The sequence below is a fragment of the Dendrobium catenatum genome, unplaced genomic scaffold (assembly GCF_001605985.2).
Source record: "Dendrobium catenatum unplaced genomic scaffold, ASM160598v2 fragScaff_scaffold_1305, whole genome shotgun sequence".
Lineage (NCBI taxonomy): Eukaryota > Viridiplantae > Streptophyta > Magnoliopsida > Asparagales > Orchidaceae > Dendrobium > Dendrobium catenatum.
Window position 1 is genome coordinate 153,134 of NW_021319767.1, and position 16,833 is coordinate 169,966.

The window sequence follows — 16,833 nt, forward strand, 5'->3', positions numbered from 1 at the left end:
AGCTATAGTATGTGCAAGTGCATATAAGTAGCGTGGGAGAACCGCCGATGTACACAACATCTTGCTAGCGAAAGTGGCAAGCAATATGCAATATCACTTGCGAAGAATAGTAGATAACCCCTCTGAAGAAGATGGAGTTGAAGCACAACTGCTCCACCTACGTGAATTTTTGGATCAACCAATGTTGTTTCCTTACAAATGGAGCTTGTGTAACACTTATAAAAAAGGTTTGGGCAATTGATTGATACATCTATCTTGATTGCAGATAATTTTTTTTTGTTTTGATTGCAGATAATGAGTCTCTTTTGCAAACATACAAGTGTAATATGCAATAAATATAAACATCAGCTGGTAATGACAGAAGATTTATCGCATGTACAACCGTGGTAATCAGCAACATGTAATTAGTACTACGACACCCTTGCAATTGATAACCACGCTGAAAAGGGTCGCATTCACTTCACATCAAAGATGAAAGTTTTGTTGATCAAGTACAACTAAGCCCTCCAATTGATAATTCCAAAAGGCTTTCATATTGACAGTCGGGTATAAAGGTAACTCGATGTACGAAGGAAACCCATTGATACACTATCAAAGAAAGACTCCAAATGTGTCACAAAAAAATACCAAAGACTTCCAGCAAATGTAAGTTCTGCAAGCTGTTGTAAGGAAGCTTATTGATATATCACCAGAAGAAGGTCCTAACTGTGACACTAGGAATATGAAATTAAATGATTTTATGAATGATTCTGTAGAGTCAATAAATAAGCACTTGAAGAAAATGACTTAGTATTTCATTCTTTAGAAATATGGAAGCTTCTGTAGAAATACTACACAATTTGAGTGAATATCTAAAGATTAAGTCCCTCAACTCATAGTCATACATATGCATCATAAATGCATAGAATAGACTCTTTAAGTATACTACTCTGAAGCTGTAGAAGAAGCTTTTATGTATCGCTTGCATCTAAGATACTAAGATGTCATTGAGATACTGAAGATCTTATCCTACACTCTGATATGTTCATACTTTGAGGATACTACGCCATCATAAACTAAAGATGAGGAATCTAAAGATGCATTCGCCGAGAAATTGGTCTCCTCAGATTATGATAACTCATCTATCACTGAATAAATTCATGCAGCTTGAATGTCCTCATCTAACCTAAGCAAGGATTATATTATTTATAGATTTGACCTCCTGAAGGACAAGAAGATGGAGCTTAATCAGAATAATGAAGTATCTTGTGTTTATTATGACTACAATACAACTATTCATGAATACAATACTATAATTTACAGATAAGCAAAAATTAGGAATCAATAATGAAAAATCGCAAGCCACTAAATCACAACATCACACCACCGGATCCGCAACACTCATACAAGCAAACATAAGGCATTTGTAGAATCCTAAATAAATTTGGCGAGTTTATAAACGTTGTTTATCTAACTAGTTGATAATTATAAAGCACCCCCTTTACACTACATATAAATATTTTAAAGTGCCCTCATACAGGCATTTGCCTAATAATCCTTTCAAGGCGTGTCATTTAACATCATAATCATATCTCAAAATAACCTCTCCTCATGCATTTGTAGGATGCCGAAGATTTCATTCTAGTGTATCATTTTGACATTATCATTGTATTCCGAAAATGACTTATAACATGCATTCATAGGATGCAGAGGGTTTTATTCAAGTAGTTAGTTGACATTATAAATATCATTTAAAATGACCTAGAGCATGCCTTTATAGGATGCAGAGGGTTTCATTCAAGAATGTCACTTGACATTTAATCACATTCAAAAATACCCCCACTTGCATTTATAATAAGCAATGGGTTTCACTCAAGTACATATTTCAATGTTGTACTTACATACAAAAATATGATGTGTATATGCATTATAATATGCATAACACTTTATACGAACATGAAAGTATTCATATCGATGTGCATATGATGTACATATCATACACATCCAATGCATACATATAATGCATATATATAATTAACGTATAAATATGTCCAACAAGATATGTGCAAAAGCATACACCCATATGAGCATCGATGAGCATGTTTTAGGCATACACGTAATGTCTAAGAATGATGTATGGGTTAAAAAATGAATTTAGATTTAATTCTGATCCTCTGCTGGTAAGTAGGTAAAGTTGAAAAGGTTCATTCAATAAAAAAAGTAAAATGGTCCATGAAAAATCCCGATGATGACTGTGTTAATAGAAAATCTCAAAGAGAGGGGGCCACAAAAATTTAAAATACCTTCTAAATGCCCAAAAAAATTAAAAAATTCCAAAAATACCAAAACATAAGATATTTAAAATTTAAATTAACCATCAAACACTTAAAACACAAATACCCATCCACCTTCCGCAACGGTTTGCTGAGGTGGACAAATATGAAAACTACTACACCTTATAAAGAGCTAATGTCTAATCGATAATATCATTAGGATTCGTTCTCAATACATCTCTTGCCAGTAAAGATGTGTCATATGCTCTCTAACTGATGGTTTCACAACCAAATGGCACCACATCGATGGTTGCACCACTGAATGACTCTATAGGTAAACAGTCATGACTAAGTCCCTATTAATCAAGTGGTTTGCCACCAAATGGTACCACTAAATTATGATCATGGATAGAGCTCATATGTTCCTTAATGATAATAATTTTTTGAGATATGAATATGTATGATATAATCGATAGGGATCAAAGACCTCTGTTAGCTAAGGTGAATTCAATTTGTTCCCTTAGACAAATATCTATTCCAGGTCTACAAAGTACCCTTGGATGAAGTAACCCATGGCTGCAGACAATGATCCTTCTATCAGGTTGGGTAGACTCATCTGACTAAGTAGATCAGAGAACACGATGGTCGGGTACGAAGGAACAATGGGATCTTGATCGGCTCATCATCATTCTCGCACCATCCGCTTTAAGTGCAAGATAGTGAAATTTCTAATTTTAAATATTAAATTCTCAAATACCTAAACTCATGAGGCTACTATACGCCTGATATTAAGTATATGTTTGACAGCTAGCAATAATTGAAAGTTCTCTCTAATTATCGAGAGGGGTAATTAATTATAGGAGCTTGTGCCTATAGTAAACCAGTACTCAGATCATAAAGTCCGTGCAAAAATGGGGGTGAAATCTCTGGTGATATCTTATTCACAATCCAATATGCCTTTTGAAAATTTACTAAGGAACTTAAGCGTTAAAACTCTCCTCGGTAACCCAAAATGAAAATAAAAGAAAAGAGGGTGTCCACAGGGATGCTGGGATGGGAATTTTTGGAGCCCTCACAATGTGGTTTTTTTTTTTTTTTTCATTTATAATTTAATGGTTGTATTTGGATGCTAGGAATTTCAATGAAAGGAATTAAGAGTTACTTGAAATGGTGATGATGGCGACATCCTTTTATAAAAGTGGTTATAAAATTACTATGAAGAAAGTAGCTTTTTTAAACCTATTGTAGAAAGTAGCATCATGGTATAAAAAAATTATTAAAAGTAGTGAAAAAATAGTGGCCAAATAAAAACTATGGTTACGATTTGAAAAGCGAAGCAATAAGAAAACTGTCACAAAGGAAACCCTAATCAATGATTGCATATTCAAAATTAGCCTATAAGTTGTTGGGATTTCATTTCATTTCCTTCACTTCCTTTCAAATCAAAAATGGAGTTATTACTTTTTTTATTTGAGTTAAGTTTCGTTAAGAAGCATCCATTGAATGAAATATGTAATTCTGGAGGTTTTGTATATCTGAAGCTTGTGCTTGAAAATTTTAAAATAAAATGTGAAATTTAAAAATAATAATATGGAGATCTTTGTGGTAGTTTTAACTGTTCCAATATTGAATTATTTGAGATGGTTAAAACATCTGCAAATCTCTACCTAAATTAACAATTTTAACTAGCACAATATTGGGGGGATTTGTGTGATTTTAACTACTAGAAATCTACACATAATAGCAGTGGTTTTTTACTTTTGCACAAGACCATTACATGGAACTACAACATTCTTATAATGATTTTGGAACCACTATAAATATTTTTTTAGTAGTTAAAACCATCACTATATCTTGTATTAAAGACTCGTTTTGGATGGCTTCATTAGCACCATTTTCGTTTCAAAACGTGAAAATTACTTTCAGTTGCTATTTGGTAACCTACTTTTCGTAAAATAGTTTTTTTAAATACTCATTATCTTACTGATTTCTAAAGCTTTTATTTTTTGCTTCTCCGTTAGTAAATGGTCTTTTTAGAACAATGGTTTCTCATCAAAATTTTATGAAAGGAGTTCTGCAACCAAACGAGGCCTAAGTGTTGTAAAACCCTTATTTCCTACAGTGTAAGTTGCTGCCACTAGAAGAATAAAACATTTTTACGAAAGGGTTTTTGTCTATGATCTATTTACGATCACAAATGGTTGAATAAAACTACTCAAAAATATATTAATCAGAAGCTTTAACAAAAACCTTGATCGTCACACGCTATTATGTTTTCATCATTAAGAAATTCTGGTTGTAAAGATTTATAACTGCTAGCTATCCTAGAGGCCCAAGTTTTTATTTACAATAGGTGCAAATCACAAATATCATCTCAAATGCTAACGCTTATATAACAATTACTATTTGGCAACATTTTCAATCCATACAAATTGCAAATAAAGAAAGCATACAATCATTACATAGCACAATTATATAGGTAACTAATTTATAGTTCATTGAAGCATTATACAAAAATAGTTATAGTTTAATGTAAGAAAATTACATATAACCATATTTTCATCGATAAAAAAAAATAATAAAGTTACAATAAATTATGATTGCTCATCATCATCACCAACATCATCAACGTCATTATTGTCATCATCATCCAAATTATTGCACAGAGCATCTTGTTGGTAGGGGAGAATTTAACATGGGGTCCTAGGGGCACATACCCCAACTAACCTCTTAATTGCTTTCTAATTAAGATAATTACAGTTAAAAAAAAACCTAATTATCGCAATCATTAATTAAGAAAATTACCATTATTTCATTCCCCCGTTCCATGCTTCTTCCACCGTTCTTCTACCGGGTAACCAAAAATATGAAGAATGATCACAAAGAATCTTTAGTATTTATTGGGATATGGTGTAAAAAAGGTCAAATGCTAACAAAATAAATTAAAGATGTATAAAGAGAGATGGTGAGGATGAATGTAAAGTAGCACTCATATGTATTTTTTGTTGGATAAAGTGAATCATTAGTTAAAAAATGCTTAGATAGTTTTATATCATTAGTTAAAAAGACTTAAATAGTTTTCATTTCTAAGATCTAATCTTGATATATCAATGATGAAAAGTAAATAGTTAAAAGAAATTAATTAAATAGTTATTGTTTATTTAATTTTTATCAGATTTTGTAACAATAATATATTTTTTTGCAATATTTTAAGATTTCCATTGAACAATTTTTACTTTCTGTTAATATTTGAAAATTATATTATCAAACTATCACAATTTCTTTGCTTCATTAATTTAGAGTCCTATAATTTTTTTAGAAGATTTAAAAGTTTCGAAACAAGTTAAGACTTTATATGATGTTTTTTAATACTTTATAATATCTTTTAATGTGTTAACTATATTTTTATTCAAATTAGATATGGAGAGATATTTCAAAAGAAAAATTAAAGAGGACGATCAGAAAATTATATGTAGTGAAACTAATGCATAAGTCACTACAAAAAACATGAGATTTTCGCAGCACTTACTAGTGGCAATTTTAAAACAGCTGGTATAGATTGGTATAACAACGGTGATAACCATTGCTAAAAGATTATCAAAAACTTAAATTTTTTGCAGCTCTTTTTATTAAGGCGGTTTATAAACCGCTGTAAAATTTTCACAATTTTAAAAGCACTAAAATCTTCCCTCTCCCTCCCATGCCCATTAGGTGCGGAGTGCGGACGGGGTGAGAACCGTCTGCACAGACACAGGGTACCAAGCGGTACCCACAGGTACCAAGCGGTACCGAGTGGTACCGAACTGTACCCAGCACGATTTTATACTAGTGTGCAGACGGTTCTCCCGTCCGCACTCCGTACCTAATAATTTCTCCATGCCCATGCCCTAGTTCCCGCTCGACATCCCATGTCCGTCTGGCCAAGGGAAGAAAGCAATAGGAGTAAAGAGCAGGATGACAATGTCACAAAGCATAGTGGTGTTGATTGGCCAGGAAAATATGGTGGCCCGACGGTCAAGCGCGCTCTGGAATTATTTGTTTAGCAGCAGGAAGGGCGACAAGGATGTCAATTTCGATTCCATCACGTTGATTTCAAGCTTTCTTCAAACTCATTCTAGTTCTCGTAGGTCGGCCGACAGGAGTTTTCAAAACTTGAATCCACATAAAATGTGTGCCTGTCTCCTCCAGTCCTGTTTTGTGGCAGTTTTTGATTTTTTATAGCTATTTTCTGGCTGAATTAGTTAGGGTTCAATGTCTTAGGTGGGTGCAGGAGAAATTTTTCAACTGAGCAAACTGCACTTCAGGTATTTGTGCAAAAGCCCCTTCAAAGGCTCCTTTCATTTGGTGAGCTTTAAAATCATTGCGGAGTCTTATTAAAATAATGTCAGTTTGTCCCCAATTTTGATTTTGATTTTTTTAAGGAGCTTGATGAGCTTATAAATTGTTTTAATGTGAGTGTTTTTTTTTTTTGCTCATATAATTTATGAATTTCAGGACATTGAGACATATGAATTGGCAAATCCACGAACCAAATTAACTTGATTATCTTAACCAGATTAACTACTACGATCTTGAAGGTGTGGAGGTATCGAAAGAGTATTTGCAAACTAGAAGGACAATGAAGGTTGTTGGAATAAGTACCGAGGAACATGTAACTGTAATCATTATTCTATATACAAAAAAGAGCAATGTCCATAGATGTCTTTATTCATAAAAGCAAATGTTTCTATAGTTTGCAACTCTCATGTTTCATCACATATTCATAGTTTCTTCTTGTATAATATGATTGATTTATTTGTAAAGTTGGGCATTAAGTTCCTCTTTCAATAAAATATTGCATGATGGGTTATGCTTCATATACTATTTGAGTGAAATCTTAGATTATAATTTGTAATTTGATCACAAAATTTGATTTTGGGCATTATATATATTTTAGTCTATTTTATCCTTTAGCTGTTGTTTTTGTTAAAAGCGCTACTAAAGCATTCCAACAGTAGCACTCATAAACAACCGCTACAGCCTTTCCAGTGAACGCAAATAAAGCAGATTTGTAGCGGTTTCTAAACCGTTGCAAATAAATTAATAGTTGCTTAAACTCTTGTAGTAGGTCCAAAAAAAAGTTACGATAGCCTTAATTATTAGTAGTGAGTTAAAAAGAGCTGTGTAAAAATAAATTTAACTGATCTTCCCACTGATCCTGGATTGAGGAAAATTTTTTTGGATTATTATTCATATGAGAGGGATAATGTGAGGAGATATTACTTGTTGAAAGAACCTTGTTAACCAAGTGACAAAGATTTTTACATATTGAAAAAAAAATGGTATTTATTATTTGTTGTTCTTACTTATAAAGTTTTGCTTTGATATTGTCAATCGCTACAACAACAGTCGAACGAATATTTTTTGCAATAAACATTATAAGGAATCATTTACACAATTATATGAGAGACTCCTAGATGAATGATTATTTATTTACTTATATTGAAAACAATTTATTTAATATTATTGACAATGAATTGATTGTATAATAATTTTAAAAAATGAAGAATAGGAAGTAAAAATTATAGATAATATGTAAGTTTTTTGCTTTATCGTGTATTTTTTCTTTTTATAATGAATCTAACAATTAAAAAAATAATTAAAACACCAATGCTAGTCCCAAGCCCGGATGAAAAAGGATGAGCATTTTTTCACTTCAATTATTTGTGCCCCCACATAAAAAAAATTTTGCCTTCGCTGCTTGTTGGTATAGCTTTTTTAAATAAACATTACAGCATCTCTTCAACCTCTTATCACTTAATGATTATTTGTATTATTGTATCCCTCTAGATCTTTATGATGTAGATGGCATCAGTTTGTTTTTAAAATGGCATCCAAAGTAATATATGCTACTATTGATCAAATTTCTTGTTGTTTACATCTATGCATCAAACTCATCATCTTTTAAACCCCAACTATTTCTTAATTACTCAACAATCATATCAATCATAATTATTTTTTATAATTAAATTAATTATCATTAAAGTTGACTTTCAATAAAGGGTCGTCACACTCTCCCCGTTAGTGAATCAACCATCAATGATAGGACACAATCGGAATAACACCACAAATCCTCATTAAACGAAAGCCCATCGGATCACCCTCGCTTACAAAGTAATATGTTTTAACAACCAATATGAATTAATTATATTGTTAATAGCCAATGATTTTATAAAATGTGTTTTGAAGTATGAATTGCAATATGAAATATTTTTGTATTATATGAATTTTGTAGCATGTCTATGAATGGGTTTGTAATTAAACACACAAAATTAAGTTTTTCATATATTTCATACTTTATGATGACATCATCATACTATACGATGTGTACAGATTCGTCTGTACGCATGTGGGCGGTTATCTGGTTAGAATAAGTTATTATAACTAATCGTACATACGAAATCACTTTTCATCTGTACGATCAAGTTGTCAGTTTCTATGAGTGACAAACCTAATCGCCTTTAAAATGATCTTTAATATTCTGATTGTCTCGGACGAATATTTGTTCGTCTGTATGAATGTGTGGTCAAAAAGCATGTACAAAAGGATGCTTTGTAAATGTTGTTTTACAAAAAGTCATTTCATTTTGGTCGTTTCCATTTGTACGTATGAAAATAATTTCGTCCCATATGATCTCAAGATCGTACGTACGAACCCAATTTGGTACTATACGACCGATAGTTTTTCTATATATAGCAATGTTTTGGAATTGGTTTTCTTTCACTTTCATTTTCACTTCTAAACCTTATAGAGCTCTCGTTTTAGGAATGACCAGTTCTAGTAAGCGTTCACATGTTACTAAGGGGTCATCTTCTAGGACTGGTGGGGATGACAATTTTTTATTTAAGGATAATGAGGATGCTTTCTTTACGTATGTAGCATCTAAGATTACTCCTAGACTCCTCATTATGGATGATATCCACTTTTCTTTCATGCCACTCTTTGCTCCAACTCAATTTTCTTTTATTATGACCATGATTTATGCCTACCACAAAGAGACTTTTCATTATTTCTTAGCAAAAATGAGGTTCAATGAGGATCAGACTAGGATAACCTCTTTTGCTAAAAAATAGCGAGTAAAAATCATAAAACAAGATTTATGAACTTTTCTTCATTTAAGGACTCATGGCACAAGAGCTCACACTCTAACTTCTAAATCTGATTATGATTTGATAGAAATTAATAAAGCACTTAGAGGTGTCTCTCAAGTCACCCACTTAGCTAGAGTCTATACCCTGAATCGGAACGCCCGGTTCATCCATCATGTTTTAAGAACCTCGATTATTCCTAAGGCTGCTGATCATATAACTATGACTTCACTCTTGTCCACAGTCGCATACTTGATCATGATGGGAAAACCCTTTGATGAGGCCCAACTCATCCTGGAATACTTGTATAAAACCTTTCTGAAATTGGGCTTCCTCATCATAAGAGAAAAAAGAAAGTGGCTCTAGGACATCTTGTTGCATATATCCTTTACAATAAGTATAATATTGTTCATCATGATCCTCCCACTAAAATGCCAATATATTTTACCGATGCTTCTTTTCGTTCTTTATTTGGGAGAGACCAGAGTTTGAGTGGTGACTTTGAAGAAGAAGGGGGAGCTCTAGCACCTGCACCTGGACCTGATCAACACTACTTTCAGGAGGTGGTTTAGCATTTTGATCGATTAGAGACTCACTTTGATAAATGTTTTGATCAAATTGAGACTCGTTTAAATTAGCAAGATGCAAGATACTAGGAGGATATGTGATGGATCCGTGGTCAGTTTGACACGTTAAATATATATATATATAGCTATGATGAATAGTTATTTTTTAGTGTTCACCCAGCCTCCTCCTTTAGGCTAGACCCCTTTGAGTTTTAGATGTACTTCTCTGTCGTTACTTATACCAGTCATTTGCCTGTGTTGTGATGATGCTTTTTTTTATTTCTTGTTTGTAGTACTTATTTGATGTTGATGTTGATGTGGTGATGTTATGTTTTGTTAGCTTTAAATTGATATCATTATACTGAATGTATTGAATCTTTTTGATATCAATAAGAAATGTAATGTTTTGCGAAATTATTTTTGTTACTTATTTTGAAATGTTAGTATGCCTATACGAAAATTCTTTTGTAATTGATCTAAAAATATGCTATAAATTAACTTTCATTATAAAATTAATTTCATTACAAAATCTAATATTTTAAAAAAATTAAATTTAATTATAACTAGATTCAGTCAAGAAGATCAATTTCATGTTCCTTTAGGCAAACAAAATTAGAATATAATTATTACAATTTTGATGTCCTAATTTTTTTTATTTTCTTTTTCAATATAATTATTTTTGTTATTAGAGAAGTTTATTTTTAGATTACTGATTTTGAAAAGATTTAAAAAGTATAACAAAAGAAATGCATAATATTTGCAAAAAATTAAAAGATGCACAATGATTCGCAAAGTGAAAAGAGGCATAAATTAGCCTAAGTAGAAAAAGATGCACAAAGTGTGCCATATATATTTGAAAAGAAGCATAATGTCGCCAATTGAAATTTATCTTTATTGTATTTTTTTCACAATCATTTAATCTCTAATTCAAATCAATCTAATTTTTAATTATACTCTATATTGAAATTGAAGTTAACTAATCTTCACTTCATCATTTTGTAATAATCATCCTTATTTTTTTTTGTCTAGACTGAATCATGATCTTGATTAACTTTTCTTATCTTATTGTTCTTTTATTTAAAATTTTAAATCTTTCTTTTTAGTCTTATGAAATTGATATTGTTATTGTAATTATTTTAAAATAATTTTTAAGGTCAATTTTTTGGTTTATCATTTGAAATCTTTCATTTCAATTTATTCTTCCCTTTTTATTGTTGTCAAAAGGGGGAGTAGTAAAATTATTTGTTGTTTGTGTCTGTTATTTGTGTTTATGTTTTGTGATTTTTTTTGTATGGTGTGTTTTTTTTATTGTTTTTGTTTATTGTGTGTTTTTTAAAAAAAAATTAGTTCTCATCTTCATGGAAAATTTCTATATTCAAATATGTTCATTTATTTAGGGGGAGCTAAGGAGAAATTTAGGGTATAAATGTTAACTCAAACAATAATTATTTTTTCATCATAAAAAAAGGGGAGATTGTTGTAACTTAGTTTTTTTATTATTTAGATTATTACAATTTGTGTATTTTTGATGATTTCAAATATTCTTATTTACATTATTGTTTTCTCTTAACATATATTTGATATATTGCTTTTGTTGTTTGTGTGTATTAATATTTCAAGAAAATCATACTCCATACTGTTGAAGACTTCAAACAGATTATATTAGGGTTTATTGTAAATAGAGTATGTATTTTTTTATTGAGTCTGAGAGAGTGTGATTGTAATTAAGTTACCGTACACACATACACAGGGGGAGTGTTAAAAATTTGTAATTATTTTTTAAAACTGATAGTACTGTATGATTTTATTTTGTATGGGATGATTTGTTCAGTTATTTCCTCCTATAAGTAGTTAAACAAATTGTGGGTAGAAAATTTTTTCAAGTAATGATCATACTAAATGAAAAGTTCTTCATACAGATGACGTACAAAAGTATGAAATAGATATGTCATTGTTCATCCCGACGATTTCTAAATTTTTCTGAAATGATCCTACTGTACAATTTTACTTTTGTACAGACAATGTCCTTATTATGAAAAGAACGTGTCCCTTTTCATCCCGACGAACATCAAATTTTTTTTTGAACTGATTAAACTGTATAATCCCTTGTTAGTACAAACAACATCTAGAGTACCAAAATGTGGGGTATCTTTTCATCTTGATGATGCATAAAAATTTTCTTAACTGTATGTACAATACAAACATGAACGATTATCATATACAAAAATATTTCATACAGATTCATATGAAAACAATTTTTAAACTATTTGTATGTACGATTTACAATCGTACTGTACGATCGTACACGCTCAAAATTATAATTTTCAGTTTTATGGACGGTTTTTTATGTCTTTAATATAAATAGTCCTTAGAAACTGACTTAAAAAGTTCTATTCCTTGTGATTTCTTTGAGAGTGAGTGAAATAGTGTTTTGGGAGAGTGTTTGAGAGAGAGTTCTTGCAAGTGGAGTATGAAGGGTTTACAAGGTTGCTCAAAGGTAAGAATCTCTTTTGTATTTTTGTTACTTCTCTTCCTTTCTTCTTTCTAGTTGCTCGAGAGAATATCTTTGAAGAAGGACGACGGTACTCTGCCGACACTAGGAGGGTGTGAAGAGACAACGGTACTCTGCCGACACTTGAAGGGTGTGAAAGGATGATGGTACTCTGCTGACATTTGGAGATTTTGAATGGACGACGATACTCTACAACACCGGAGATTGGTGGAAGAGAGGAAAATTGCAAGAGCTTCTCTACGTTGCTGAGGGGGCAAAATGAAAGTCATTTTGGTAATAGTGCAATACCTGAAGAGAGAGTCTCTAGGGAGTGGACGTAGGTCTTGTTGGACCGAACCACTATAAATCTTTGTGTTCATTTTTATTTTCACGCTTTTATTTTTCAGCATTTTATGTTTTGTGGATTAAAAATTATTTTCCCAAAAAATATATAAAAAAATAATTTTCTTTAATTTCCAAGAAATTTTTTAAAATACCAATTCACCCCCCTCTTGATTAGACTAGGGACATTTGCATAGGTTTAACAACATATACGGACTTTCCATTGGCTACTACTATCCAATTCAAATTTTCAATTTTGTTGATCTCATGTAATTGTTAATATTTTATTTAGTTGGATTTTATGCAAACTCAGATTTAACATAATTAATTTTCTCTGTATAACTTTTGATATGTTGTAAAGTAAATTATTTTGATCATATTGGCTTAAATTTATATCATGTATTTTATGTGATATTTTAAATATTTTAGCTTGTATAAAGACACCAATATAAGTTATAAGCCTACTCTAATTTTTTTATTAATTTTGTGGCCGGTGAGCTCTAGCATGTAATGATGATACTCCTTGTTGGCCAACCTCCTCATATATATGATCTATTATTCTAGTGTCATGTGTATCTAATCCTCCAAGATTGAGTCTCAGAGATCTACTCTCTCCCAACTATGATGTCCATGATTGCCAAATAGATTCATAATTTTTTGATTATTAAAATAAGAAAATCCACTACTACTAGAATGATTTCTATCAACAGTTGAAGTGATGTTGCTAGAACATTAGAAAATATTTCTCACAGGTAACACAAAAATATTATGTCCTAGAAGATTCACAATTATAAGAAAAGTTTTATGTCATAGAATTGTATAAACATTTGGTAAAAAAAAAAGGAAATATCATAGTTTTAATATGAAAAATCCCAAAAGAGGAAAAATAGCGAAGTTTAACCTAGTTGAAATAATCATTTATGTACATAAAATTACAGAAGTCTACTCTCTCAATAATTATAAAGATGGGATTATACAAATTATAGTACGTGTCTGGTCTCTTATAGTTTTTATAAAGATTGTAGGAGAAGTACAAGAGAGGTGATCATGGCGAACAAATGATGTTGATTAGATAATGAGGGTTACATGATGCTAGTAAGACAATAGTGCTTAAATAATGATTATTGAGAAATGATGGTTAGATGATGATAATCATGTGATGGCAGTCCATTGATTACAGTCAAATGACAATGATGGATGGTGGAGATCAATAGCTTTGAAGATCATATAGACCTCCAGAATTCTTCAAATCTCCAAACTCTTTCCAAATATCAAGTCTAAGTGCCTTTCATATAGAGAATAAGAGTTTATTTTTAGTATTTTGGTTGCCATATTTTAGTAAATTTAGCTAAAATTTGATAACATTTTATTGGATATCCCATAATTCTTCCAAGTCATTCCAAAAATTTAATTTAGAACTTATATCCAAACCTACCTGAGGAGCATAAGCACTTATAATATTAACAATCTTATCCTCAACAACAATCTTTAAAGCTATAATTCTATCACCAATCCTATTAATTTTTATAACATTATCCTTTAAACTCTTATCTATAATGATACCTACACCATTTCTAGTACGACTCCTACCCGAATACCAAAGTTTAAATCCTAAACTATCGATTTCCTTAGCCTTCTCTCCAACCCACTTAGTTTCCTGAATGCATAAAATATTTAATTTCCTATGAATCATAATATCTATTAACTCCATTAATTTACCTGTAAGGGAACCTATATTCCAAGTTCCTATCCTAATTTTAGTATCATGGACTAGCTTCTTTGCCCACATCCGTCCTTGATGTGGGAACCCTTGCCTATTTAACACTGCACCCGGGCGCCGGTGCAGCGGCCCTTGCACACTTGTCACTGTATTCAGGCCATACAGCGCGTCGCTTCCAGGGGACGCCCTAGCATTAACACAATTTCTTAAAGGATTCATGTCATTTTTGTTCGACAGGTTTTACGCTGGCTGTCGACTACCTAACGCAACCCTCCACTTTTCTCATCCAGGACTTGGGACCTGGCAACGGCAGTGTTAGAAAAATGGGGAGGGGGAGGGATGAGGTGAGAGTTTAAGTGGATGAAATTTGACCCAACATCACAACGCCTCCCCAAGCTCCAAAACCATATTACTTATGGAACATAACATAATAGAGTGTTAAAAATATAATCATAATTAATTTAACAACTATTTTCTTAAACTAATTTATGTTACACTACTATCAGGAATTTGTACATTAGCAATAACTAATCTCAATATCTTGTTTAATTCCTTGAGATAGGATTCATTTAAATTAATTTTAGGAGCATTTATCTACAATCCATTTTATATGTCTATTTACATATGTAACACCTAAGTTTTCATTTTTTATTTTTATAACTCAATAGTATTTAAGTCTCTTTAAAATATATGCAAAAAAAAATATATTTAATTTTAGAAAAGCTACTTAAAATTTTAATTTTTATGTGATTTAGTGAGTTAAGTGTTATTTAGGTAAATATAAACATTTACATGTTAAATATATAAATCTATAAAAGCCCTATGGTATGTATGTAAATGTCCTTATATATTTTAAATATAAAAATGAGCATAGTTATTCTATTTAAAATTTTTTCTAAATTTTGTTCAAGTATCTCTTGTTCATAAAATAATTAGGAAAAACATTTTGGCCAATATATCTTGATTTCATTTTAACCACCATGAACTTTAAAATTATGAATTTATTTTGAGTGAATTGTAAAGCATATGTAATTAGTTAAATTTAAATTAAATTACTCAAATCAAAATAAATTCATTCATTTTGAAACTTGTTTGCTAGAAAAATCATAATGATATAGAGAGAGAATTTAATATTATAGTTTGCACAAAGATTCATAACATGTATGTATAAAAGAAAAGAACGGAAAACACCAGAGGATTTACATGAAAAATATGGAAAGGGAAAAGCTAGGATTTACATAAAAAAATATTTGAAAGACTCGTCTAGTTAAAATAATCCATTATGTACGTGTAATTATAGAAGTTTGCTCATCTTCACAACTCGAAAAAACAAGATTATAAATATTCGGGCACTTATTGGTCTTTTATAGTTATATTATAAATTATGGAAGATTTTGTAGAGATATAATGATGAAAAATGAATGATGTCAATCACACAATTAAGTTAGATGATAGAGGATGAAAGATGATGATAAAATGATGGTTATAAGATGATAATAGTCAAACAACATTAGTAGAGCAATAGTGTTTGTATAATGATAATTGGATGATGATATTTAGATGATAATGGTAGCTAGTAGTGATCGTCAGTGTTAAATGTCAAATAAAGCCTTAAACTTCTTCAAGTCTACAAGTTCTATCCAATCTCAAGCCTAGGTAACTTTCACAGGGAGAATTAGGGTTTACTTATAGTAGTTTAAGAGTTCTATTTTGATATATTTAGCCAAAATTCCACAACACTTCATTGAATTGTTCATATTGAATTGTTTAATTAAGAATCATTTATTCAGAATTTACCTTGAAGACCTTGGAATAAAATGAGCTTAAGGTTGTTAGATGATGATGGTAAGACAATAATGTTTAAATAATGATTATTGAGAAATGATGGTTAGATGATGATAGTCATATGATGGCAGTCCAATGATTAGAGTCAAATGACAATGATGGATAGTGGAGATCAATAGCTTTGAACATCATATAGACCTCTAAAATTATTCAAATCTCCAAACTCTCTCAAAATATCAAGCCGAAGTCCCTTTCATATAGAGAATAAGAGTTTATTTTTAGCATTTTGGTTGCCATATTTTAGTAAATTTAGCTAAAATTTTATAACATTTTATCGGATATCCCATATTAAATTATTTGGTACCTTAATGCTTCATAATTAAATGATATTAGTCTTGTTGGATTTGACTCTTAGAACCACTTGATTTGACTGTAAGCATGTATGTTAAAGCCAGTTTTATTGGATTTATTTAATCAAATTGGTCCATTAGTAGTAAATATGAGCGGGTGAGTCTGCATAAAAAATGATATACAATGAATTATATATATA